This window comes from Hippoglossus stenolepis, chromosome 1, assembly GCF_022539355.2.
Source record: "Hippoglossus stenolepis isolate QCI-W04-F060 chromosome 1, HSTE1.2, whole genome shotgun sequence".
NCBI classification, from domain to species: Eukaryota; Metazoa; Chordata; class Actinopteri; order Pleuronectiformes; family Pleuronectidae; genus Hippoglossus; species Hippoglossus stenolepis.
Genome location: NC_061483.1, coordinates 30,301,492 through 30,327,359, shown reverse-complemented (window position 1 = coordinate 30,327,359; position 25,868 = coordinate 30,301,492). Strand labels below are relative to the sequence as shown.

Genomic DNA, 25,868 nt, shown 5'->3' with positions numbered 1-25,868 from the left:
GTCAAAACTTAGACAAAAACGTTTTTTTAAATGACCAACACAGTGTGGTTTGTAGACACAAAACATACCAATCAAACAAATACACCACATATTTCTAAAATGCTACAGAAACAAATACAGTATGTGAATAAATCCTACAAACAACAGAAAAAAAGTAACGTGACTTTTGATGACATGACTGTGCTGATGATTTTCCCACAAATGTCCTGACTTTGGCATTTTAGGTTGAGCAGAGCCGAATGACCAGCTGCTTTGGACAACAAAAAGATGGACGATGTGACAGTTTCCCAAAGTGAAGCCAGAGCATAACAATTGCTCCCTGGTGGCTGGCTCCATGTTAGCAGATGGGACATGGAACAAACTGAAATCAGGTGCTCATGTTTCAGCTTGTTTTTAATTAGTTATTTGATGCGATTAAAAAACAGGCTGAGACATCGTGGTTGACACCTGAAACTGTTATGTGATCGGTCATGTGGGGATCTCTATATCGTGGCTCCACTCTACAATCATTGTGCAGATGTCACCATCACAACATAACAGCACTTCTAATTTTGGCTTCATTTCCATGGGACAAGATGTGTCATCCGTCTTTACATACAGTAGGTGGAACAAGAGAAGGACAGGATTCTGTCTAGCTGTCAGAAAGAGAAGATGGAGGACTGGAGGAGATGATTGAGGATGGAGCAATTGTTTTGCCTTTGCATGTATTGTAAATGTTTGATTGGCATGTTGTGTCTTTGCAAAGCAAAATTAATTAATTTACTGATAGTTAGTAGTATGTTAAAACCACACTGTCCGTTAGTTCGGTTTAAGATTAGATATTTGTAAAGCTTTGGTAAAACATATATTGTTTTGTTGATGAGTTTTGGCAGGAAATTATCCCATGTATTATCATAAATGAAGACCACAACTCATCTGACCATGCATCCATCTGCTAAAACTGTGTAGCTGCGAACTCCTGTTATAACAGAATCCACCTTGGTGGAACCACAGGCTTTCTGAAATCAAAGAAATAGTATGGACTTTGTAAACACTTTCTCCTACGCATGTTCAGGTAGAGTGCAACTTAGTTTCAGCAACACATGTTTAAGTTCCTTTAAATGTGGTCGTAACTCAAAAGACAACACAATATTTAACACAAGTGCAATAAAAGACTCCACTCGTCCCATTGGCTACCCAGCACAGAAAATTAGCATCAACAGAAGGTCCTGGATCTTTTCTACAGCAGGTAGACACACAGGGATGATTTCTGAACTTGTAAATAACAAATTATTTTTATTAGCCTGAGACTTGCGATTCTCAATTGGCCCATTGAGCTTCGATAAATAATTGATTGTGTGGTGTGTTTAGAAAAGATTGTAAATGATGGTGATTGTTTCAGAAGATTCAAATTAAGGGAGAATGGCGCTCAAATGCAACCAAAGAAGCCTGAGGTGGAGCTTCACACACATCTTAATGATCACAGACAAACTAAAAACTCAGCGACCTTCAACTGTCTGGTGTGGTTCGTATTTCAATTTTGTGAAACTCTGCCTGTTGCCAAGAAATCCAATTTTAGTTCTGTTGATGGTTACTGATAGCAGCTCCTACGACTTTCATTTATTCAATTTACAGTGTTATGGAAAAGTATTGCGAGGAAATCATTGCTGCCATACTTAAAAAGCCAAGTGATAATATTGCTTTTGGCAGTGTGGTTAGCCAAACACTCCAGGTCAATGGAGGTTGGAATATTTCAAAGGTAATCACGGCCAATTTATTATCATCCTTCTCATCAGTTTTATGTTGATCCTCTGAGGCACGAATCTGGAAGTATAAGGAACTAACAGGACAGTGTGATTGTTGGCAGAGCATTCAGTACAGTGTATTCTAGTCTAATTCATGTGAAGATCACCTTGCCTCCAGCTGAAGACAATCTATGTGTCGCAACCTGTGGTAAGAAGCAGACAGAAAGAAAAATTGGAGAACAGATAGACGATGAGATCATGGCAATATGTAACTGGAAAACGCCCAACCTCTGATTCTGCTGATAGTTTTGAGATCTATTACTCTCTCTATATCACCGGCAGTTACAGCTGGACATATACAAGACTTGACACCCAACATACAACAGCCCTTTTCCTCAATACAACATACTTTAAGCTAAATCACACATATACCAACTTGAAGAAGAAGCAGGACCATTAAACAAAGTTAGGTCCATCAATTCAATGGTATAAAAACTTAACTGCCACTTGCCACCATTCATATTGTTCCAGCATCGACTTAAAAGCTCTGAAGCTATATAGTCATTTTATGTTTATGCCTGTGGAGAGCTATCCCAAATGGCCAAATCCGCACGGTGACTAACCTATTGTATAAGGAACTGGCCTTCCGAGCCAGATCACGACCGAAGAGAGGTGCCAGTCAGACTAATGATGGGTTTATTGTGCAAGTCAAACCATACAAAAATACAAAATAATAAATGTACAAATAATAGTGATCAACACATATAATCAGCATCAATGACAAATAAACCATAACTCAACTTTTGATGTATTGATTGAAGCAATTGAATTTGTTGGTGTGACTGGCTGTGGCTGAGGGGGTAAAGCGGTCGTCCTTTAACCAGAAGGTCGGCAATCCCAGTCTTCCCCACCTGCATACCGAAGTGTCACTCACCTTGAATGGGTGTGTGAATGGCAATTAACTGTACTGTAAAACACTTGGAGTGGTCATCAAGACTCGGAAAGCGCTATATAAATATAGACTATTTAGACAGGTGACTATTTGCGGTGACTACATACTGTACATCACTCTCACAGACCAGGCCGATCATTGCATATTGTTGATTTCTTAATAAAATGTCGGAGTCCCAACTAAACTGACAACAGAAAATGGGGGAAGGAAGGAGTTTCAGAATTTCGACGATCCCTCGACCATTTCAGATGAAGCATTCTGGTCTACATTCCATCGCAGAATGATGTTATCATCGCTCCACACTCCCTGCTGTGCTGAGCTTTTTGTTTCCTTGTGCAACCAGGTCAGAGCTTATACACCAAATATCAACACCAAACATATTCTTCATTTACATAATAATCCATTTCACATGAGTGGGCTGACTAAACTACTGTAAACCCGTTATGCTGCTCAGTGTTTATCAGGAAGTCTTGTGCAGCAGAGCGTGCTTTCCTTCAGGTTTAAGCATGTAAGCCTCACAAAGAGAAGTAAAGTCAGTGAGTCAGTGGACAGCACACTGAATATCAGCTATACTGTGATTGCAGTTGTGTCACTGGGCAACATCAGAAATTCCCCAAGAAAACATGCGTTCCTGTGCCAAAACATCCATCTACTTGAGCAGAAAAGGCAAAAACATTTGGAGAGAGCCAGACGTCGGCAACAAGGCCAATAAATTCAAGCATGCTTGAATGAACCTGATAGAATGTCAGCTAAGCTTTGACATGACTGAAACCTCATCAGCTGGATCATAAAATAAATCTTTCTCCTGCCACATTGCATACTACTTCACAGCACTTTTCCTTGGTCCTGATTCCAGCTGTAAATACCAAACATGTATAAAATTATCTTCTAGATTTTGATCTATCCAATTTGGATATGTGATATGTCATTGCTTCAAGTAGCTTAATTTACACACTGTTCTGAACATACAGGGTGAATTTGGGTAATCTGGGACACCTAAACTTCAGTCTGTTTATTTCCTGGTCCAACAAAGTCAACAGGACTTTCACTACAGGTTACCACGGATATCATCCGACTGAAATAACATGACTTCATGGAGGTGATGTCACAGAAGGGGTGGAGCAAGTGTCGGAAGCCCATCCCTTGGAATTGCATGACACGGTCAATAACATAGGATTCTGACAAGATAAATGTTAAGGATATAAATCTTTCATAAATAACACAAGGATCCTAATTGTTATCAAATTATATTTGTGATGTATTCAAGCAACAAAATATGCATTGAGATGTTGAAAATGTGTTTTAGGGTTTTTTCATCCCACTTTGTGGTCCAGCATGCTTTGGGTAATCTGGGACAGTCGTTTCAGTTCTCTAAATGGGGAAACATGCATTTAGGGACTTCCTGCAGTAAAATAAACAGACAGATATGGTAAATACAGTCTGTCCCTGTCTGTTTAAACTGATTGTCTGGTCAGCTAACTGGCACATAACGAGTTAGCTGTCTTGGACAATGATGATCCAAAAAGCACAGAAGAGTCGGTCCTGTGGTCTGCAGCCATTGGTTTCACCAAACATGTGGAGAAGATCGATAATGATGAGTCTCTCACCTGCAAGGAGTAGACCCAATAGAATGGTGAATTACTGAATGAATAATCTGTTACTGTTCTTTTTGCTTGCTGTTGATAGAATTACATTTTCTTTTTTATGTGATTCACCTTTAATAGAATGTGTTATATTCATTTTATAGTTTCTTTATTAAGGCTAGGGTTCTTTATAAAAACAAATAGGACTTTATGCGTAAATATTAATTAATAAACATTTTAGGAATAATATACATTTTCTTATTCAGCTTTGCTTCCCTTTTTCATAATGCTTTTTAAAAATTGGTAATATTCAGGTTGAGATGCATATAGCAAGTGTCCCAGATTACAAAGTGACCTGTCGAAGGTTTCAGGCACAAAGAACACTAGCAGCTGTGTCATATCTATTGGAATAAGTAGCAGAAGTCAAAATTGCAAAAAATGTCCCAGATTACCCAAATTATGAAAAACTGTAGCAAGAAGATGTTATCGCTAATACTTGCTATGCTTACTCTCTCTTCCTATCACCCCTAACTCCTCTCCCCTCCTGAGTGGATATAACATTTGCAAAAGAAAGTTAAGATTCCATCTCATTAATATTTAAAAATAAACCCCATACATTTAGAGCACCTTTATCAAGAGCACCGTCACAGCTCAGGACATGTGAATCCAGGGGATAGTGTTCTGCATAACAATCTAGACATTTGATTGAAGATCCTACAACATAGTGAGAAGTAATACATAGTCTGTTTCATTATTCAGCAAATGTCCCATGTGAGGACAATTGACTGAATCTGAAGTCACTTCTGTAAAATTCTTTTTTTATAAAAATCTCACCTCCCCAAGAAACCCTCATTACCCAAATCAGGACCAGTTGTGACTGTACCCTGCCTCTTGCCCAATGCATGCATGGATACCTGTCAGCACCCAAGACCATGAGCAGGATAAGTGGGTGCTGAGAATAGACTACAGAGCATTACGTGTGCAGGCAAATAATAAACATCAAAATTAACCTCAGCAGGCTGAAGAAGTACCTACAAAGGTGAGACATGCAATATGGAATATTACATTGTTAGTGTTGCCCATTTTCTTTTTTATGTCAAGCCTTTTCAGAGAGCAAATTTAAGCTGGGTTTTTGCTTCTACATGGCAGCCATTTTTCAATTTGGAAATTGAGAAATAAGTACCATTGCAATGAACACTAGACTTGGACAAGACGGGCAACCTTGATTTTATATATACACATATATATAAATATAGACACAATAGATTGTTATCTGCTGTTAAACTCAAATCATTCACCCAGTGTAACATCTACTACGAGACAGATTTATATGACACTTCAGCTGCCTGTTAATGTCCCTATCTGTTCTCTGCTGTGGATTGGAAGTGTGTTTGACTTTCAAACACACTTTGAATTATATAACAGTGACATCATTAGCATGTTGTATCCTAACCATCTATACTGCCTTTAGATTCTTCTGGGCAGGGGAGTGTGTGGCAGTGTTATAGGTCATAAATGGAAATATCCCACAGGACACGGGGGAGGAAGTTAAGACCATACCAGGCTGGAAACAGAGGATTTTGTTTTATTGTTGGAAATGTCCTGTTCAAGTAGCCATCTCATGCAAGAAAGCCTCAGCCTGTAACTGCAGCAGAGCACAAGCATGATGGGATTTGGACCTAAAGATGGAGACCTAAGCCCTGGTTCCAATTTAACCACTGAAACCCAGAGTCTCAAATACCCTAAAAACAAATTACGTAATCCAATGACACTTGATTCCTATTGCAACTATTTTCCTGTTCTTATTTTTATCGATAGGTCTAAGCTAGGTCTTTTGGAAGACTACTGGAAGACATTCAATGAGAAACATCTGAAAACAGTGATACTGCTTTAAACAATAAAGTGAGAGCTGCAGGGTTGTAAGTGTGACAAGATTCTGTTGTTGTACTGATTTAATAAATGCAAGTGAAGGAGTTCAAGTATTTCGGGGTCTTGCTCACGAGTGAGGTTTGGATGGAGCAGGTGAAGAACAGGCGGATCGGTGCAGCGTCCCCAGTGACAAGGGCATTGCACCATGCCATCGTGCTATTTATCAGTTGTACTATGTCATCTTTGGTCACAAGCTTTGAGTAGCAAAAGAGAGACTGCGATTATAGATACATGCAGCTGAAATCTCTACATAAGCTCAGCCAGCTGATGACGTTCTGACATATGATCAGGTTGCCTCCTGGGTGCCCTCTATTGGAGGTTTTCCGGGCATGCCCAAGTAAGAGGAGTCCCCAGGGTTGACCTAGAACTCACTAGTGGGATTACATATCCCATCTGGCCTAAGAACACCCTGAGAACCCCAGGAGGAATATGAAAGTGTTGCGGGAAGTGTTGGGGAGAGGGATGTCTGGAAAACCCACCTATGCTGTTGTCACCGCGACCCAACGTCAGGTAAGGGGAAATAATGGATGGATAGAGGGATGGAAATGTACAATATACTTAATAATCAAGATCAACAAGATCCCATTAATACAAATTAAAACTTGAGCAAATCACAAAACAGGGAGTTGCCTAACAAAAATATTTTTCATAATTAGAAACTAGGGATCAAAAATAAATATGCATGGTTTAAAAACAGGCCTTAGTTTATCAAGGCCCTGGCTGCCATTTGACACTGTGGTCATTTAAAGTCAGCTAACAGTCGATCCCAGTCTCCCCCATTCTGTGTGCTGGGCAAGGTAGTGAACCCCACATTGGCCCTGACAGCTGTTCCAGCAGTGTATGAGTGATGTGTGATAGAGATTTACTGTATGAATATTTGTGTGAATGGGTGAATGAAAAAAAAATTACAAAAAAAACATTTGACATTTTACCATTCAACATATCAATGCCACTTAAGAAGGTAGAAACATAATCAAACTATGTTGTATTATTAACAGAAACAGAATTAGCTTTATTTTTTGTCGTGTTTGTACACTAGGGATGTCACGATAACAACAATGTTGTGTTGATATTGATACCATGGAATTTCCACAATTCTCTATACCCAATTCAATACCACGGCAAAAAACTAAACAATAAATCCCATTTACTTCAACACACACTCCTTTATAAAAATATTTGAACTTATAAAACAACAGTGGCTATGTAGCCTTCGAGAAATAAATAAAAAGAAAAGACTATTAACATTATCAAACAGAACAGTGGCATGTAGGAAAATGAGATTTCAGTTATCAGGCAGGCAGAGGCTGCACACACAATGTACTAACACACACACATACACACACACACTTTAGTGCACACGAGAACAATAATGCAATGGTTACTATAATTTCTAATAACTTCATTTTCTGTGTCTCATCCTTTTGGAACCCATGGGCTATGACATGGAGAATTAGTTTCATCCTCCATCCTCCATCCAAGTATCTGACAAACTTGTTTATACACACCGTCTCAGTTCTTACACACAACAGGGTTGCAGCCAGCTTCTATAATACTATCAACACACAAATGCACACAATTAATTTGCACACATATCCATGAATGCCAACCTGCATACACCTCATTAAAGCCATTGATTTGGCATCAGATGAATTATGGGCTGGCTGAGTAGAGGCCTCCATTTGCCTCCATCAGTTTATTGACAAAAACCTTTTGTAGAGAAGTAGTGGCAGCACCTTGTCACTGAGTTGACCATTATCCTATGGCTGTCTATTGGCTTTCGAATGAGGAAATATCTCCATCAGACAAAAAGAAGATAATTACAATCCACTACAGGGACTTGAAAAGAAAATCGTATGCTCTTCTCACTTCAATGGATTACTGTCAAATGTAAGCGACATCATACTGTCTATCGACAAATGCAAATGCCCTCACCCTGAGTCTACAGAGTCTTGTTGCAAAACCATTTTAGTAATAAACACTTTAAAAATTTTGATCTGTCAACGTGTGTTTTGAGGCGTCACTTCAAAGCAACGCTTCAACAATAATCCTGCTATTTGTGCTGAGGCAAAACACAATCCAATAGAAAACTAACAGCAAAGAGTATGTGTTTTTTTTAACTGCACTCAAACCATTGTCCCTTTCACCCTAGGAGGACACACACACACACACACACACACACACACACACACACACACACACACACACACACACACACACACACACACACACACACACACACACACACACACACACACACACACACACACAGGTTTGAGCAGCTATCATTAGTAGGACTTTGCATTGATTTCCATTAATTGAAGCCTAACCATAACCTTATCTGTAAACTTAGCCTTAACCAATTCATGCCTAACCATTACCCAACCATGATTCACATCTGACCCCTGACCTTAACCAGGATGTCAGACAACACGTTCAACCTAAAAGAGGCAACAAACATGAGTACACACTCACACACATACACAGTCCGGCATATTTAGTGGTCCTTGCTTCTAATGTGCCAAGATCTATTTAGACTGGCAAGCATCATTATCCACATTTGTATGTGTGTGTATGCACGTGCATGTGCTTGTATGCTTTTGGTTAAGGAGATGCTGAATAATCAAGGGTAAAGTGACAGCAGACGTGGTATTTCCTGCAACCACATGCAGAGAAAGGGGGTATTTGAGCAGGGAACATGAGGTTCACCAAAATAACACCATTGAATGTGTGTGTGTGTGTGAGAGAGAGAGAGAGAGAGAGAGAGAGAGAGAGAGAGAGAGAGAGAGAGAGAGAGAGAGAGAGAGAGAGAGAGAGGGGGAGAGGGAGAGAGAGAGGCAGTATTAGTAGATGATGAGTTTTGCTTGTCTGTCTGTCCAAATCAATAATCATTTTCACTCTTGGAGCAGCTATTAACTGCTTCCTGTGTCTCTGGATGATAGTGTAAATAGACTAAAAAGGGTATTTTTGCACTTTTGCACTGCTATGTGCTCATTGCATTGGCTCTGTGACACCTGTAAGTCAAACAGTGCCATACGCTAGTGTCTGAAGCACTTTGCCATGTGAACACAATATCTCCGGAAGGCCCAGAGGGAATTTTGCACAAACATTCACTGGAACCGTGAGGATGAACTGATTAGAATTTGGAGGTCAAATGTCTAGTGAACTCCCAAAACACTTTCTGGCCCCTTTGAACATGGTTGGCTGGAGGGAATGTCTTCAGATTTGGCACAAATGGTCACTTGGACTTCCAGATTGACTGATTAGTTTTTTGGTAGTCAAAAATCAAAGGACAAGATCACAGTGTTCTCACAAACCAGGTTTTCGGTCTCTTGAATGTAGAAAGAGAAAAAATTTAAAAGAATAATAGTCGTAACGTAATTTAAAGACAAATAAAGTACAAGACGAGAAAAAAAGTCTGTATGGTTCTTTTTTCCGAATAGTTTCACTTTCTTACACAATCTTTTCAAAGTCCAGATACATGTGTTATTATGGTGCTGATTAGCCAAAAGTATTTAGTTTTTTGTGAAACCCATACTACTAAGTATAACTCAATAAGATTCTCCACATCCCTCATTTTAACACAGCCGACGAGCTAATCTTGTGATGTCAGCCCCTCTAACATGACATGTAGCCTAAAATTATGACGCCATTATCATAATACTACAACTTCCTTCTTTTAAATGTACGACTTTATCCTCATAATATTGCAGCTTTATTCTTGTAATGATTCAACGTCATTCTCAAAATGTTCTCTTACACTCCATCATCAACAACAAATTGAATCATTGGTACAAACAACAATATGGATCATGAATCATGGTAACGGCTGTTAATCCTCAGAGACATCACTGTAACTGGAGACCCATTCTATCGACATATGATCCATTGTTCATGCAAAAATCCTCATTTATGTACTTGAGAGGAATATGAGACAAATGTGAGTGGTAGAATAACGTCAATGTGAGATGCAGGGATGTGAATGTATATGACAGCAGCTTGGTATCAGCTGTAGTTCTGCAGCTTTCTGATCTGACATGTGCAAAGTGACATTGGGATTTCCATCCATTTTATGGCATTTCTTTCTCCTAATTTTTATTCATGTCTCTCTCTCTTTCTCTCACAGGTTTCTTCTGTGCTGCCCATGAGCTGCTGTCAAACCTGTAGTCCTTCCACAGGGATTCTTTTCAGAATGCAGAGAAATGTCTTTGTCAGTTTCTCTCTCTCACACACACACTCATCTGGATGCAAGATAGCATGTCATACCGCACACTCCCAATGGGCAGCACCTTCTTTTTAATATTCATCCATTGATACAAAGGGTGGACATGCTGTGTAATGGTAGGGTGTCCGTTGTGCTGCGTGTTGAATGAAACATGTGAATCTGCAGTTGATGATCATCTCTTATCTGCCTGCTGGTTGTCAGTCATCCTTCCTGGATGCTGTAGCTCCAGTAAGCCCTGTCCTGCCTGCCTTCCCCTGATATGTATTTTTGGACCGGAGATAATTATACTGGTAGTGAGAGTATGAAAGCAGTTTAACATTGACTTAATCATACATAACTTCAGCAGCTATCTGGCAATTTAAGTGTTTTAACAAGCCCACATTCCAGTTATATTTTTTACACCCACCACAGCGGCTTCCACTGAAGTCCCAGAGGTCTGACTTGTGGTAACTTTAACCACAGGCCACTTATTTTCTGTTTGATTTTGTGAATGAAAGCAGTTTTTGTAAATGTTGTCATTCTATAAGGAGCACCCAACTTATTTTATTCAACTGGCTTGCTTTACCTGTCACTGTGAGTATTGCTCGGTCTGTAAAAACACGTTTATAATAGCTACTGTATCTCTGAAAGGAGGAAAAATTACCCTGATGGTGTCATGATGACCAAGGTTATTTAAACTACAAATGTGTAATAGAAAGCCTGTTTAACATGTGGAGTATGAAAGATGTGGGTAATACCAGACAGAGAGGCTCACAAAAGAAGTTGCATTGTGGGAAATGTAGGATGCAGTTTTTTCTAAACGTGACCCATACCTGAGAGAAAATGTCTGCTCCTGCATTCATTACAATCCTTTAAAAAATCTGTCTCTAGACTTTAGCAGGTGTTGTAAACTCACTGGAATACCGCTTAAAGTGTCTGAGACAGTTTTAATGGACTGGCCCATAAATGTTATGAATTAACTGAAGAACTGAAGTGTAAAAAATCCTTTTAGTTAAGGTTTATCTCCTAGTAAAGATGTACACCTGCCAGTGTAAAAGAATATAGCATTTGAGTAACATCAGGGAATGTCTTGTAACTAGTGAACTTATTTTAAAGTGTTTCCAAGTGGTATTACTGTAGGTCTCTTTCTGTTTTCAGTGCTGTGATGAAGGCAGAGCAAACCCCTACTTTCTTAGAAGTAAGCAGGTGACATAATGCAAACTGAATGTAAATTCTGAGCCTGAGAGCTCTCTCCAAGTCAGACCCATCCAAAGTTCATTTTTGTTTTATCTCACTTTCTATTACGCTCTCCCTCTTCCCCTTCATTACCTCCGACAACACGGCTGATTTTCTTCTACCTGGTAAAATGCCCACAGTAATCCCTCATTTATGCTACCGGGGAAAACAGAAGTGGTATCATCTTTTTTCTTTCTTTCAAGTCTTCCAAGTGAAAGAGAGGCAATCTATTTATTAATGGTGTTGTTATGCAATAGCCCACTACATTGTACAATCAACATTTACTACATAATGATAAGTTAATGCAAAATAACATCATACATATCATCATCTGTTCTGAGCTGACTGCAGTCACGTCGAGGTCATTGTGAGGATGCTTGTTTGGATCACTACTCTTATACATTATTTAGAACTTAAGCAGGAATATGCAGCTCACCAGCTGTGCTATGACCCCAGGTTCCCTACGTGTGTGTGTGTGTGTGTGTGTGTGTGTGTGTGTGTGTGTGTGTGTGTGTGTGTGTGTGTGTGTGTGTGTGTGTGTGTGTGTGTGGAGCAGTGTGATGAAGGTGAGGATGAGATTTTATTTAACAACTTCCGTGGTGAGTGTAAAAACTGCAGTAAAACTTGCCTCACCCTGCCTAGAGGAGCTGCTGCTCCACCTCAACAGTTTCACTGGGTAGTTGTAGTGTCTGATAGTGTTAAAAATGCCAAAATGCTGTCTCCATGTTATTTTCCACTGTAGCAAACCAAATAACGAGACAGTAAATACAGCATGTAAAAGCAAAACAAAGAACATAACAGGCATGAAAATGGTTTAAGGCTCAGATCAATGTTCAGCAGTTCAGTTGTTTTCACTTACCTCTTGTGGTACATAAATAGCTGAATTCACATGCACACTCACACAGTGATGGCCGTGCGCTATCGTGCAAGGTGCCGGCCTGACCGTGGGGAATGATTTGAGGTTTGGAGTCCTGCCCAAGGATTTAACAACAACATGTGGATGGGAGGAGGTGAGGGATCAAACCGGGATAAAAGCAGTTCCATCAGAGGTTAGAAAGAAAATGTGTTTTTCTATGATTTGGATAAATTGAACCCAATTTAGCAGTGACAGTCAAACTCAAGATTTTTTTGTATTCACGCTCAAGGATGATGTGGGGAGAGTTTTCTACAGCAGACAAAAAATATTCCATACCCCTCAATCTACAAGCGTTCAACACTGTGTGTGTGTGTGTGTGTGTGTGTGTGTGTGTGTGTGTGTGTGTGTGTGTGTGTGTGTGTGTGTGTGTGTGTGTGTGTGTGTGTGTGTGTTAGGCATTAATACAGGGTCAGTGCAGTGGTATCGTGTTGAGATCTGCTGTTTGGAGAGAACAGACATGCTCCTTTATCTCTGTTGACAGCTTCGTGCCTGCTCTGATTCCGCTTAAAAACTACTAATCACTTCTGAGACATTCTTGGCCAGTTGCATAAAGGCCCTGCAGCAGCTTCACACTCACACCTGAAGCTACAACAGCTTCATAAGTGTTGGAAGTAAAGATTTTTTTTCAGAACTTAATTAACAATTTCCCCCCTGAAAAATGTACTCCTCACTCATTGAATGTCTGACTATTGAGTATCAGACTCACAGCCTGTAGGCTTAGTAGGTGCATGAGCTTGGATTCACAAAGGTTGGATCCAAACAAATTTTGTTTTGGAATAACTGCAACACAAATAAAGTTTGATGTCATTGATTGAGGGAAATATGGCACCCTCAATAACAAGAGTCCTAAACACACACACACACACACACACACACACACACACACACACACACACACACACACACACACGCACACAGTAGGTCAAACTCATTTACTGTGCATTAACTAACCCAGCCTAGTTTATGACAAAGACAGTATAGAACAAACATACCTAAAAATATAAGCTGCATTTACATGCGAAAAGGTGCTTGTTTGTGACCTTTTTTTCCTGTGCTGAGTTCTACAACGTCATCTACTTGTCAGCTTTTGTCCATTTAGCAATGTGCTGACAACATGTGTGCTATTTATATCTGTCAGGGGTCTTTTCTTTGCCTGCAAAGGTGGTAAATCCAGTTCCTGCCAACCAAAATGTGGGTAAACAAGAATTCCTTTGGGTGTATGCCACACTACACCCCGCTTCTCAGTGCTTTGATCTAAATTAGACTCTTGGGATCCAAACCAAACATGGCCTGGACCATGTGGCTGCATTGTGTGACTTTAATGTCAGATTTTAGGCAGCTGCTGTGGTTAAAGTTTAAGCTGCTGCGGTAGCGTGTGGACATGCAGGTAGAGGTGGAGGTCTGTCTGGGGTTTTTTTGTGGATCCCATCAGTCGACAAAAATAACAGACTTGCACACAAAGCGTGAGCAGCTGTGTGTTGAGGTGCCAGGGCTGGGCCTGGAATCTATTTACACCCAGTTATCCACGCAGGCCTGTCATGGCTATTTTATTTCATCAATTAGGAACATTTTTGTGGGGTGAAGTTAGGTCTTGCCACTTCTGTTGCAGGGATGCAAGTTCAGGCAGGAAAGCAAGAGCTCTAAACAATTTCACAGCTCATTAAGGGGTCAAAGATATTAATGAAAAAAGATTTCTAGATTCCATCTGTGCAACCTCATCTACAAATATGGATCTATGATTCTCCAGAGCAGAGAGCAGACGACAGGCCTGACTGGAGGGAAAAGAAATTTCCCTCTTTCAAATGAAGCAAGAGAACTGATGATTTCCTCAAGTAAACTGTGGCCTTTGGCTGCCGGCCCAATCATGCACAGTGGCAGCTCTCTGATAGTTCTTCCCTTTGACTGTATGTGTGGATGTGTGTGTGGAAACTCCAGCCTGTACTGGAAAGCAGAGGTTTATTTCTGTGCCCAGAGTGTTACGTTCCTCACATTGCAAAAGGAATGATTTCAAGACATGACACGGGAGAGGCCAAAGGGTTCAGGATGTCTTTGGATTTTAGAAAGTGTAGAGGTTCCTTAGAAGTCTTGACTTAATCAAATGCATTAAAGTTGTTGCCAGATTATATATATGTGAATACTTTCTTTACTATATGTAGTAATTAGAAAGAAAAAAGTTATTTCCTTCACTAATAACTAAACAACAATGTCTTCATGTGGTCTCAAAGTGTTATATTGCATGCCTATGCAAACGCATGCATATGTTATGTGAGTATTTTCTTTTGGGGGAAATTCTTGGACATTGTCACTTGATTACTGTTTATGTAAAAAGATGATTTTGAAGATTAAGCATTTTTACAGGTTGCACCATTGTAATCTTCAGAGCTCATAGTAACTACACAGTTCTCCTTCCATACAAACAAGAAGCAGAACCACGTCCTGTGCAGCCAGCACTCAGGGGGATTCACAACGGCTTCTCACTCATGCCATAGTTTGAGCTGAAGTTTGGGCAGAATTAGTTTACTGATATTTTCAGGTAGCCTTCCTTCCTTCTTGCAGGAATACAACTGCGTGTAACTGCAGTCCCAGGTTGTCTTCAGACACTATTTCAGGTTCAGCAACAACTCTCGTTGTGCTCCATTCCTGCCAGACATGCTCACGATGCATCTCTAACAGCCTAACATCAGGTCTTAATTAGTGGCAAATGCATTCAAATTAATTCAACTGCAGCTTTGCTCGTGCCAAATGAAAAAGATTCCGAAACACAAAATGTTGTGGCCTCCACAATAACTTGCGGTGGGTTTGGGATGTCTATTACCATCAGTGTTTAGAGAAACGAATGTTTCATACACTGGATTAAACTGGATCATGTAGTTCTATCAATCTGTATCCAGAGCGCGCGCACACACACACACACACACACACACACACACACACACACACACACACACACACACACACATTATCACTTTAAATCTACACTACTTTGGCCACAAAGGACTGTAAGATCATGTGTGAATGTTTCTTTATGTCCCACAGTTGTCTTTGTGACAGATCAGCCAGATGACGTGTGAAGGGAAGACTGCATTTAGGTTGAGGCAATTTCATAGATTAAACACTTATTTATAAATGTGAGGTAGTTTGGGTAGATGGGTATTCAAACTGTCACAGATTGTCCACATCCAGAGTACAGTTAGTGGTATAAGCAACAAAAGTACTTTGGTTAAGTTTAGGGGAAGGATATCTTGTCTGAGCTCTGATATGTTCAGTGTCAATATATTTGTAACTTGCCTGATAAGTGAATTTACCTAATTTCTTCATTATATTAATCGAAATTAGTACAGTCACACTTATGTTTCCTTCATAACTGTCTGTTATAAACCTTATTGCTGAGATGCAGTTGATACATTGCTCACAGCAGGTCAGCTTTGTTTTTAAAGTAGTGAAATGTTGCAGTCCTTCTTAAGACGGAGTCTGTACAGCAGCTGAACTCAGACCAGTTGCAGCAGATCAGACACATCAGAGCAGGTGCAGATTCATATGTGATGCAAACCTATTATAAGGAAAGGAATCTCTCAGACGCTGACTTGCACACGCACACACACACACACACACACACACACACACACACACACACACACACACACACACACAGTGTAACAGTCACACTCACACACATACAAAACAGTTCTTGCAGCAGCTTGTACATTTGCAAGTCAGCTGTAGATGAAATGAAATGCCACTACACAGCCCCTTGGTAATCTCCACTCCAGCTTCACACCCTGGGAGGCAGCTCTCTCTCAGCTGGTTAATTTTCAAGATTTTCCACACCTCCATTATTCTCTGTTTTCATCATCAAAAGCCTCTGACAACTCACACTGACAACCCTGTTATTTCGAGTGCTGAGTCTTATTTTGGTGTCAACTGGTTGCGTAACTTTTGTTTTTTTACGGGGCAGGTCCCTCAGACACAATTCTGCTCCAAAACAATGCCATCCTCCTCTTCCTCCTCCTCTTCATCATTATCGTCACTGCCACTCATCCCCAGCCTGCTCTTGTGCTTTGTTACAGCCCTACTCTCCTCCTCATCCTCTCTGGGGGACACTAAAGGTGTTAAGGGAGCAGGGGGAGAAAGCAGTCAGCCACAGATTCCACTTAATCCCCACAATTTCCAATCACAAGCACACAGTCACCAAACAGCTGCCTTAACCATGGTTGAGTTCCATTGCAAATGAAGACATAAGGAGTATGTTTAAAAGGTGCCACAACCAAAGAACTGTAACAATCATTGTCAGAACACCACAGTGAGTAATACAGACATGGAGACTGCTTAATATTGTGCAAATCTTTTTCAGACATTAGTATGACATTTATATTTTACTTTAAAGTGGCACAGAGGACTTGCATGGAACTAAATTAAACATTAATACTGTGTATATTATAACTACCTGAAACACCTAGTCTAATGCAGCTACAATTTAAATGTAAGGAGTTATCTTCAAATTAGAGAAATACAAATCAATATTGAGCGTTTTTCATGGTGAAATTGGCTCAATTTGACTGCAAATCTAAAAATATAAATCGGCCAATATCACCACTGGATTTACATTTCTGCACAATGGTCTAATATCTAAAATGAAACTCTATTCTAACAAAAGGTTTAGGGATGGGGTGCAATGAGGGACTTAGGACACTTCACCTCAGTATTTATAAAATTCTGGCTACACCGATCTGCACAGACTACACCGGTGATAAACACGTGCACACGTTAGGGAGGAAAACGGTCCACTGACCTGTTGGAAGTAGACTGGAGAGCCCAGTGCACTTGTTTCCTCTGGAGGCGAATGTCAGCCGAACCACCGAACAGAGCGCAGCGGAGGACAACCTGCAGCCCGCTGCTCTGCGCTAACTGACCGCTGATCTGGGGACACCTGGAGCACACGCACATCTCAACATGTGTTTTCCTCGGGAATTCTCCCATCGTTGTCTGAAGATAACAACCTCTCACGCTCAAGTGGTGATTGAGCTCCGTGCGCCTGTAAATGTGTCTTATCTCTGCCCGAGAATAACAAGCAGTGTTCTGGCAGCATCTTGAGGTAAAACCAAATCATAGCAGCACTGCCACCCTATCGTCATGGACACTTTATTTGTTGTCATGGGCTTATTTTGGCATTTCAGTGTCTGGCTGCACGCACGGCGAGAGGACGGTGAGAGCGCGCACTGACCGGGAGTCCACTTACCTTTGCCCCTGAAGTCGTGGCAGGACGTTAAACAGTCCAGCTCGGACCGGGACCGTCTGCTGTGACATGCCCGTAAAGTGCGCTTCCCCCCGGGCAGCACGCGTTACCCGCACAGACTGCATTTACCCACGGAGCTTTCCCAGCACACCTGTAGCTCGCAGCCACAAAACCATGCCCCGAAGTAGCCTCTCTGGATGCACCACAACATCAACACACACACACACACACACACACACACACACACACACACACACACACACACACACACACACACACACACACACACACACATGCTGTCTCCCCTGAAAAGATGTTAAAAGAGTCCTCAGCGACCCACCGACCTGTATCGTATAATCCGTGTCTAATCGTGGAGCCCGGGAGACGTGCAGCTCGGAGCGGTGCAGAGATGGAGCGGAGCGCTGCTCATGTGGCAGCCGGTGTCAGAGCGCTGAGAGGCGGCGTGTCCGGAGCGCACGGTGCTGCGCCGCCTCTATTTACTCCAGCCGGAGGAAAGACACGCCCACTGCGCGTGTGACAGTTTTGGAGGGGGTATTCCTTATTCCGCGATTCTTTGGAAACTTGCATATTTGCGAGGGTGTTGGCAGGATTGTACAAATACTGAGCTTGAATAAAACATTGACGAATGACAAGACAATCACAGAATATACAAACACAGGATATGTCAGAAAATGATGAATATGATAGTGATTGAAAAATAAACGAAGAGGAAGAAAAATAAGTGCATAACACCTCTTTATCTACACCATTTTATTCATAAATCGTTCTGTCAGCTGCAGCTTCTCCTAATATCCATATAAAAGCTCTGTCCACACTGTCAAGAAAAAAATATAATACACTTATGACAGGTACATGGTGAATATCTATCTGTTTGTTTTTTTGTCGGCCTGTCAAGTTCAATAATCTTCTAGAATATACACAAAATCTAAGCTAAAACACATGAAGTGTTACTGTGCTTCAGGATTGCTAACACAATGCCCTTATCAGCAAGACATGGTCATTTGTCTGTAACTTCTACTTTCCATGTCAACTTTTACTTCATAATGCCAGTTCATGACAATGGTGTCACCTTTCAGCCAATCATGCAAATTCCTTACAGGCAAGTCTCTCTCCACTCAGTAGTCGTCTCATCAATGCCCCCAGCACTTATTTCAGGATAGGACCAGGCCCCCATCTAAATGAATGGGAAGCCACTTAATGGTCACAGAAAAATCTGACCATGTGCAAGGTTTATGACACCAACCTCTTTTATAGCTCAATCCATAGTAGCGTGAAGCTGACAGCTCATCCACCCTCTCCTTGATGAATAACTTACTGCAAGGCTAAGTTTAAAAGATTAAAGATGCAACTTTAGAACTACTTCAATGTGCAGAATACCAGGTTTAAAAAGTTGAGGTGGGGGGGCCTCAGTCATGTGGTTGGGCAGCAGGGCTCTTTTGGCTCAGCAACATGGGCAAACTGGCAAAGTACAGAAATAAACCCTTGCTGAAATCCTCCCTGGTTTCTCATGCCTTAGACAGAGGAAAGGACACTTACTGTCTCTAAATGTCTCCTTCCTCATCCTGGCTCTCCAACAGCACCTGCATGCAGGTCCCAGTGCGCCTGTACTCGCTGCTGGAGGGCCCGGTTTGCATCGCCCTTAGCATGTTGAGGAAGTCCGCATCTCTTTTCCCCTAAGTTCAAAACTAAAATCAACTCAGTAATTAATTGCACAAACACTATTTGAAGTAGAAGAACACATTTTCCTAACGAGGCAAATAATCTATACCTATAGTGTACGCCCAGGAGACATGGGATGAGGGCTGCTGGTGTTCACAGGGGAAAACACACTGCAGCTTCATTTGAAATAAATGTTTAAAAAAACCTTTATGTTTTGTCTTATTGCAACATTATTATTTTATCATTTTGTACCAAATGTGATCTGATTTGATCAACCAATAGAATTTTCTTCTCTTCCACCATGTCTTCCAACAATGAAGTAGTTGAGTTCTTCGTGTCATGTAGTCCGCCGTACAACTCGCTGGTTAGTTGCGGCCTTTGTTTCTTTTGTAATCATATTTAAGTTCTGAAGCTTCTCTCAGACCTGTTTCACAGTGGGAACAATGTTGAGTTCTCTTCAGTTGCTGAAGATTTTTGCATTTACTTTGTCATCGTGATTGCTGTTTGTAATTTTCCTCATCATCACATTATTGATTTTGTTGACTTTCATTGAGTTGACATTGACAAACAAGGTTTTCTGTAATTGCATTGACTAGGTCCTGAGCTCAATAAGCAACATTTCCAATGCTGAAGGTTAATGTTGTATTTCTTCATTTTTTGAAGAAGTGGTCACCATTTACTTCAATTGTTTTGGATTTGGCTGCAACACTGTTTACCCCTGAGACTCCTTAAGCATTTTGTGGACTCAAACAGTTTACCCAACCCTCCATCGGCATAGTGGTGAGTAAATAATGCTTGAATTTTCATTTTTCTGTGAACTATCCCTTTAACATTCCTTTTGAGGACTGTAGAGGACAGGCCTATGACGGTGGGTCAAACACGAGAGGCTCAAACAAAGGTGTCCAAGTCAGACTCCTGGAAATTAATCCAAGAGCTCTGTTTGTGCCACATTGGGCACACACATTGAACTTAGTTGTGGCTGATGCTGTTCAAATGTCTGTCTATTCTACAGGATACTTTGGCATTTTACTAAAAGCTCTACACCTAGTTCTCAACGTCCTCATGGCAAGGGGCCATCCTAGTAAGTGGACTGCAAAGATGTTAGGATGCAGGGACTGATTATTTTGTCCCAGTCCAGCCCTGGGTTAAACTGTTCAAATATGGTATATTGTGCACCCATGTGGACTGACCAAAGACATCTCTATTCAGTCTTAAAGGCATATGACCCGTGTCAGTGTTTGTGAGGCCCTGTCTGTGCATATATACATCCATCAACACGGTATTCCTTCAGTTTGATTCCTCTTCACTGACCCCAGCTGCACAGAATGGTAATAAGGTGTTCCCCTCAGCTCAATTCATTCAGTACAAGTATGTAGTTCATGGCCTGTCTCGTCCAAACGTTAGTGTGTTTGGTGATAACCAACTAGCTGCAGCAGAGATATATTTCAAGAATAACCCTTTAAACAATACCACTGAAGTTTTCTTGCCCATGTCTCTCAGTATACCATGTCTTCACCAGCTAACAGAGAGCAACCATGATCAGGGATAAACCGTGCCAGCGCACCCTCTCCAGAACAGGCGGTATCAACTCCACTGAGGGGATTATAAACAGGGGCTTATTGGGCCACAAGTGTAGTATTGCATCTATCCTCAGAGGCGTGTTGTGATCTGTCATAGAAAGGAATTACGGGTTTTTTTGCCCTGGAGGCAAGTAGAGCAACTTCTGCCCTGATCAAACAATTTGTTCCAACACTAGTGGATGCACCATCCAGTCCCTTCTCTGTTGAGAAGGTCATGGGTGGAACATGGGTGGTGTGAGGGTTGGTCGAGTAGCCGGACACTTGAAAGAAAGGTTGCAGACGAAGTTCAGCAGTCCAAGTGGTGTTTATTTTCAGCAGTGTAGTCCCATGCATGTATTTACAGTAAAAACATTTTTGCCAAAATTTGGAAAAAAACGAAACACTATACCTAGACTATTTTCCCAGAAATAGTAAAATATAAAAGGCCATTTATACAGCTATCAATTACTTCCTGCAAATCATTCACAAGGACAGCAATATTTTAATACAATAGGTAATCTTCTAGAAATACATTTCCAGCTATTTTAATGCCATCTGCTTTTTTAAAAGGCCGCTTTTACAGCCTATTTCCCAAAAAGAAAACACCCCTCCCACTCTACCATACTTGGACTCTTCCACTTGGAACACACTGCTGGAAATATGTCTACCCAAACAGTGCAATTTAAAGAGAGAGGGTTGTTGCTAGGGCTGCACGATATAAAGAGAAAATGTATAATCATCGCGATATCAACATGCGCGGTATACATATCGCAAAACACTGGTTGAACTGCGATAAATTTGCGACGCATTCACACTCATATATTTCAGATGTCAGATGGAGCTGTGCTACCTTAGATAATAAATTAAAGAAATTCACATCATTGAAAGGTTTTTCTTAATATTGTGCAATCCTAGTTGCTGCACATGTGTGTGTCATGACTGTCTCTTACTTAAGGCATGGGGTTCCCCATGATAGGTGGCTCTAAAAGACAGGAAGTGAACACTGCACCACAGCAACAGAGAGACACCTTCAACAGGGAGAGTGAGTAAGTGAGTTCCCCTCTGCATGTTCATGTCGTAAACGCCAAGAAAGTTGCTAGCTCCAGTTGGTTGATGTGAATTTGACATTGTGCCAATATCCAGACTCCTCTCAACATCTGAACATTAGCTAACCTCCACTCTCTCAGGGAGGCATCTGTGGACACCACTTTGACAAGAGACACATTCTTTATAGGAGAGCCCTGATGTAGAAAACCAGGTTACCTCCATGGTAAAGGAACAAACCTGCAGGAAGGTATTATCAGCTTCCTGTGGAGGTGACATGATGCCTGCAGCCAGTGAGTCCAGCCCTGAAATTCTTGCATATGTGACAGTCTGAGTGGCACCACAGCGACCATAGACGCTATCATGCCCATGTAGCTGTGAAACCATCTGAAAATGCAGTCTGTGTCCGTGTGCGTTTTTTGTTTGACTGCACTTGCAATGATGCAATGTTTATTTTATGGGGGACACACTGCCTGCGTTGCATGTGCATGCTCACCAGTTTGCTGAACTGCTGCAGCTTACACACGTGTCCACACTTCTAAAGTGTCTGCTGCGGCACTGCTATTGCCAGAGCTATCTTTCTACATTGAGTTTGCCTTTGATAATGGAAATTAATAATAATGATGATCATTCATAGTTGATCAGCGGTCCATAGACTGAAGAGATATAACTTGAAAACAGTCATGTGATTATTTTTTAACTCATGGGCATAGAGAGAGGGAGCCTTGGAAAACTGTGTGTCTTTACCATAGAAACTATATGGTATATTGCAGTTATGGTAAAAGGTGTCAGTTTATGTTATGTTGCTGGTGTGATGTAAATATGACTATTAACAGCACTTTTCCTGGTCTTTTTGCTGCAACGTTTTTTTTTTTTGCATCATGCATGAAAAAATGTCACTTCCGCTCTTAACCCGTTAACATAGGCACCAAAATGAAAACCAAGACATTCATGCCACACACACTTTAGGCAGGCAGTATATCCCCAGCCTTAAAGCCTACAGCTATGGCTGTCAGGCAACAAGTATGTGTAACTTGACTTGGCTGTATTCCATTTTGTTGTCTGTTGAAAGGACTTCTGGTTAATGCAGTGTCCATTTTTGTTGGTATGAGTATTCTGCTACTTCTAATTGATTCTAGTAATGCAACTGAATACTAAAGATGATAATTGCATATTTGTAATTGTTAGTATATTGTGTGCACAGGCTACTAAGTGCCTTTCTATTGAAAGTGAAAATGGACAGAGGACCCAGTGGTATAGTCTGCACTCAGGCCCTGAATTACTTTGATCTGCTACTTCCACTTGTTAATACTCTGTATTCTGTCCTTGTGTGTGACATTTCATTGCATTTAAAATTAATTTACTGGTATGGATGTGAGGTGAGCAATTTTGATAGAAAGTCTAATTACTGAGAATAACAGAAGCAAACCTCCAAACCCCTGCCCCCATTTAGACTCTTCATTCTTGATGCCAATATCACAGGTGCTGCAGTTGGCTTTTCTCTGATTGGTCCGTGCCAATATCGGCAATCATTCAAACGTCTCGACAGCTCAAAAGTGGCTGTAAATGAACTATTATAGTATTACATAACTTACAGTGAACCCCACTGTGCATATTCTCAAGGTACTGTACTTGGTCAGTTGTTATATATATATATAAAAGTAGCTTCCGAAAGTTAGGTCTCACTGCAGATCTCCCAAATGAAAGTGTGCTCCTGGAGCCTGTGCCTCCATGCCACGGACACTGTTCATAAAGTGTTAGAAAGGCCACACATGCCAAGCTGATTTGCATGAAATTGGACTTCCTTTGCTCCTGGCACTTTTCCTCTGTCATCATACAACAGTGAAATCAAATAGATCGTTTGGATGGGTGTTAGCAGAAAAAGTTTTCATGTCACTTCAGATCATCCTGCTTTCATAAACTGGTGTTTTTTCTAGTCTATGAACTATCTGTTTTTTTAAAGAGTTGGTCCTGCAGTGAGGTATCACCTTTATTTGGCACCAATATGTATTTTTTATATGAGATCAGCCATTTTTCGCATATAACAATGTCTTCTGGGACCACAATTGCACAAATGGTAGCAGTAACATTAGCGGACAAACGGCACACAGCTGATCTGTGATGCACCGCAGCCAGTGGGTCCCGAGTGGGGATGGACAGTGGCGACCGCGATCGACGGGTTGGTGACCACTGGCCTTCATAGATAAACTGATAATATAATAAATGTACTTCGCCCTTTGCTTCTGTTTACTGGTGTGAGGCCATGGGTCTATGCACAAACACATCCACCCATGTTCACCATCAATCTGGACTACACAGCTGGCCTTAGACTGGAGAAAATGCTGAAAAGTTTAAGTCATTTTAAAATGCAGTACATATATATTCAGACAGTCACATTGTTTGTTTTTACACTGTAATCCAGCACATTGAACTAAAGTGCTGACTCTGAACTTGAAAACATGTCACGAAAAAAAGAAATCTGTTTCTATTAAATTACAAATTTGATCTGTTATCTCCCAACAAGCTCCTCAAAAGACAGAATATGTTGTTTTGTCACGCCCTCCAGAATAACACGTAAAAGTGTTTATCTGATCTCATGCACACTACAATTAACAGAACCAAAAAGTCTACAATGTTGAATCCAAGGATTTGTGAGCCATCCATCCATGGTTCTGTATCTCTGTAGAATATGTGACACGTAACCAGTGACATGACATCACTGTGTGTAAAAGAATTCCACACTCCCTGGATTTAAGAGTTATTTTAAAGTACTAGATATGCAGTCATACAGCCTACCTGGTACACTACAGCCATGACCATGTAATTGCTGCAGCTCCATTAGCTAGCTAGTTTCTGTGTTTCTACACAAAGCACTCAAACACATAAAGAAGAAATAACTGGCACACACATCAGAGGATGTAAATCACGTGTTTCCTGAACTCAAGCAGTCAATTTGCCACAAAAAAAAATCAGCACTTAGCGAACCTAGTATTAAAGGCCCTTTCAAAATAAAAGCACAACAATCAATCACAGAATTACACCAGCTGGCTTGAGGCCCAGCGTTTATTTCAGAGGCTGCAGTGTTGAAATGTAAATAGTGTATTGACAAGACTGTTTGTTTGATTTTATCACTGCTCATATATTGGTCCTTCAGTTATAAAATAGAAACATGCAGCCTGAAATATTCTAAATAACAAGGTCAGGATTTTCTTAATGGACGCCTCATTCATCATAGCATTACAGAGATTAAATCTTTGCTTGTCACCACCAGTGGGTGACAGACACACCCAGTGGAGAGGGTATTATTGTTTAATGTGTACTGATCCTGTCTGGACTAAAAGTACTGACAAAAGAAGTGTAAAGTCACAGATACTGACCCACTGCCAAAAACAATGGGGGAAGGGGACATAGCCAAATGCCACATGAAAAATCCTCTCATACAAAGCTCAGTTTATAAGCACCTACAAATGTGATCTCCCAAACCTGCTGCTTAATAACTATAATTACAATAGTGGTGTTGGGATAGCAGCTCATTATGTTTTCTGCCATTAGCAATAGGACAATAAACAATCACGTTACACATTCCAACCCAAACAATATAACATGTCAAACTATTACTGCCAGTTATAGTAATACGACACGGTATCTGTCACAGAATATTTAAGACTGAAAAAGCCAATAAAATAATTTTGACCTATAACAGAAATGACACTCATTTTTACAGTGCACGATACTCATCTAGAAATATCAACTTCAATGTCTCAATCATCCTCTTTCTTGGTTTCGTCTTCATGCTGGTGAACACACA

The 25,868-nt window shown here is 40.8% G+C and overlaps 1 protein-coding gene across 2 annotated transcripts in view; it reads right to left on the bottom strand.

The window, feature by feature from the left end:
• The window catches only part of LOC118104493 (cell migration inducing hyaluronidase 1), a 153,497-nt gene extending 135,241 nt beyond the window's left edge, over window positions 1-18,256 (bottom strand). Inside the window, exon 1 of one of the 2 annotated variants that reach the window (XM_035151408.2) lies at window positions 18,122-18,256. The gene's annotated coding sequence lies outside the window, so the exon portion shown is untranslated. Of the gene's footprint in view, window positions 1-17,333; window positions 18,021-18,121 lie in introns of those variants that run through there. The other variant, XM_047339341.1, reaches the window with a different exon arrangement.
• Between the last annotated feature and the right edge of the window lie 7,612 nt (window positions 18,257-25,868).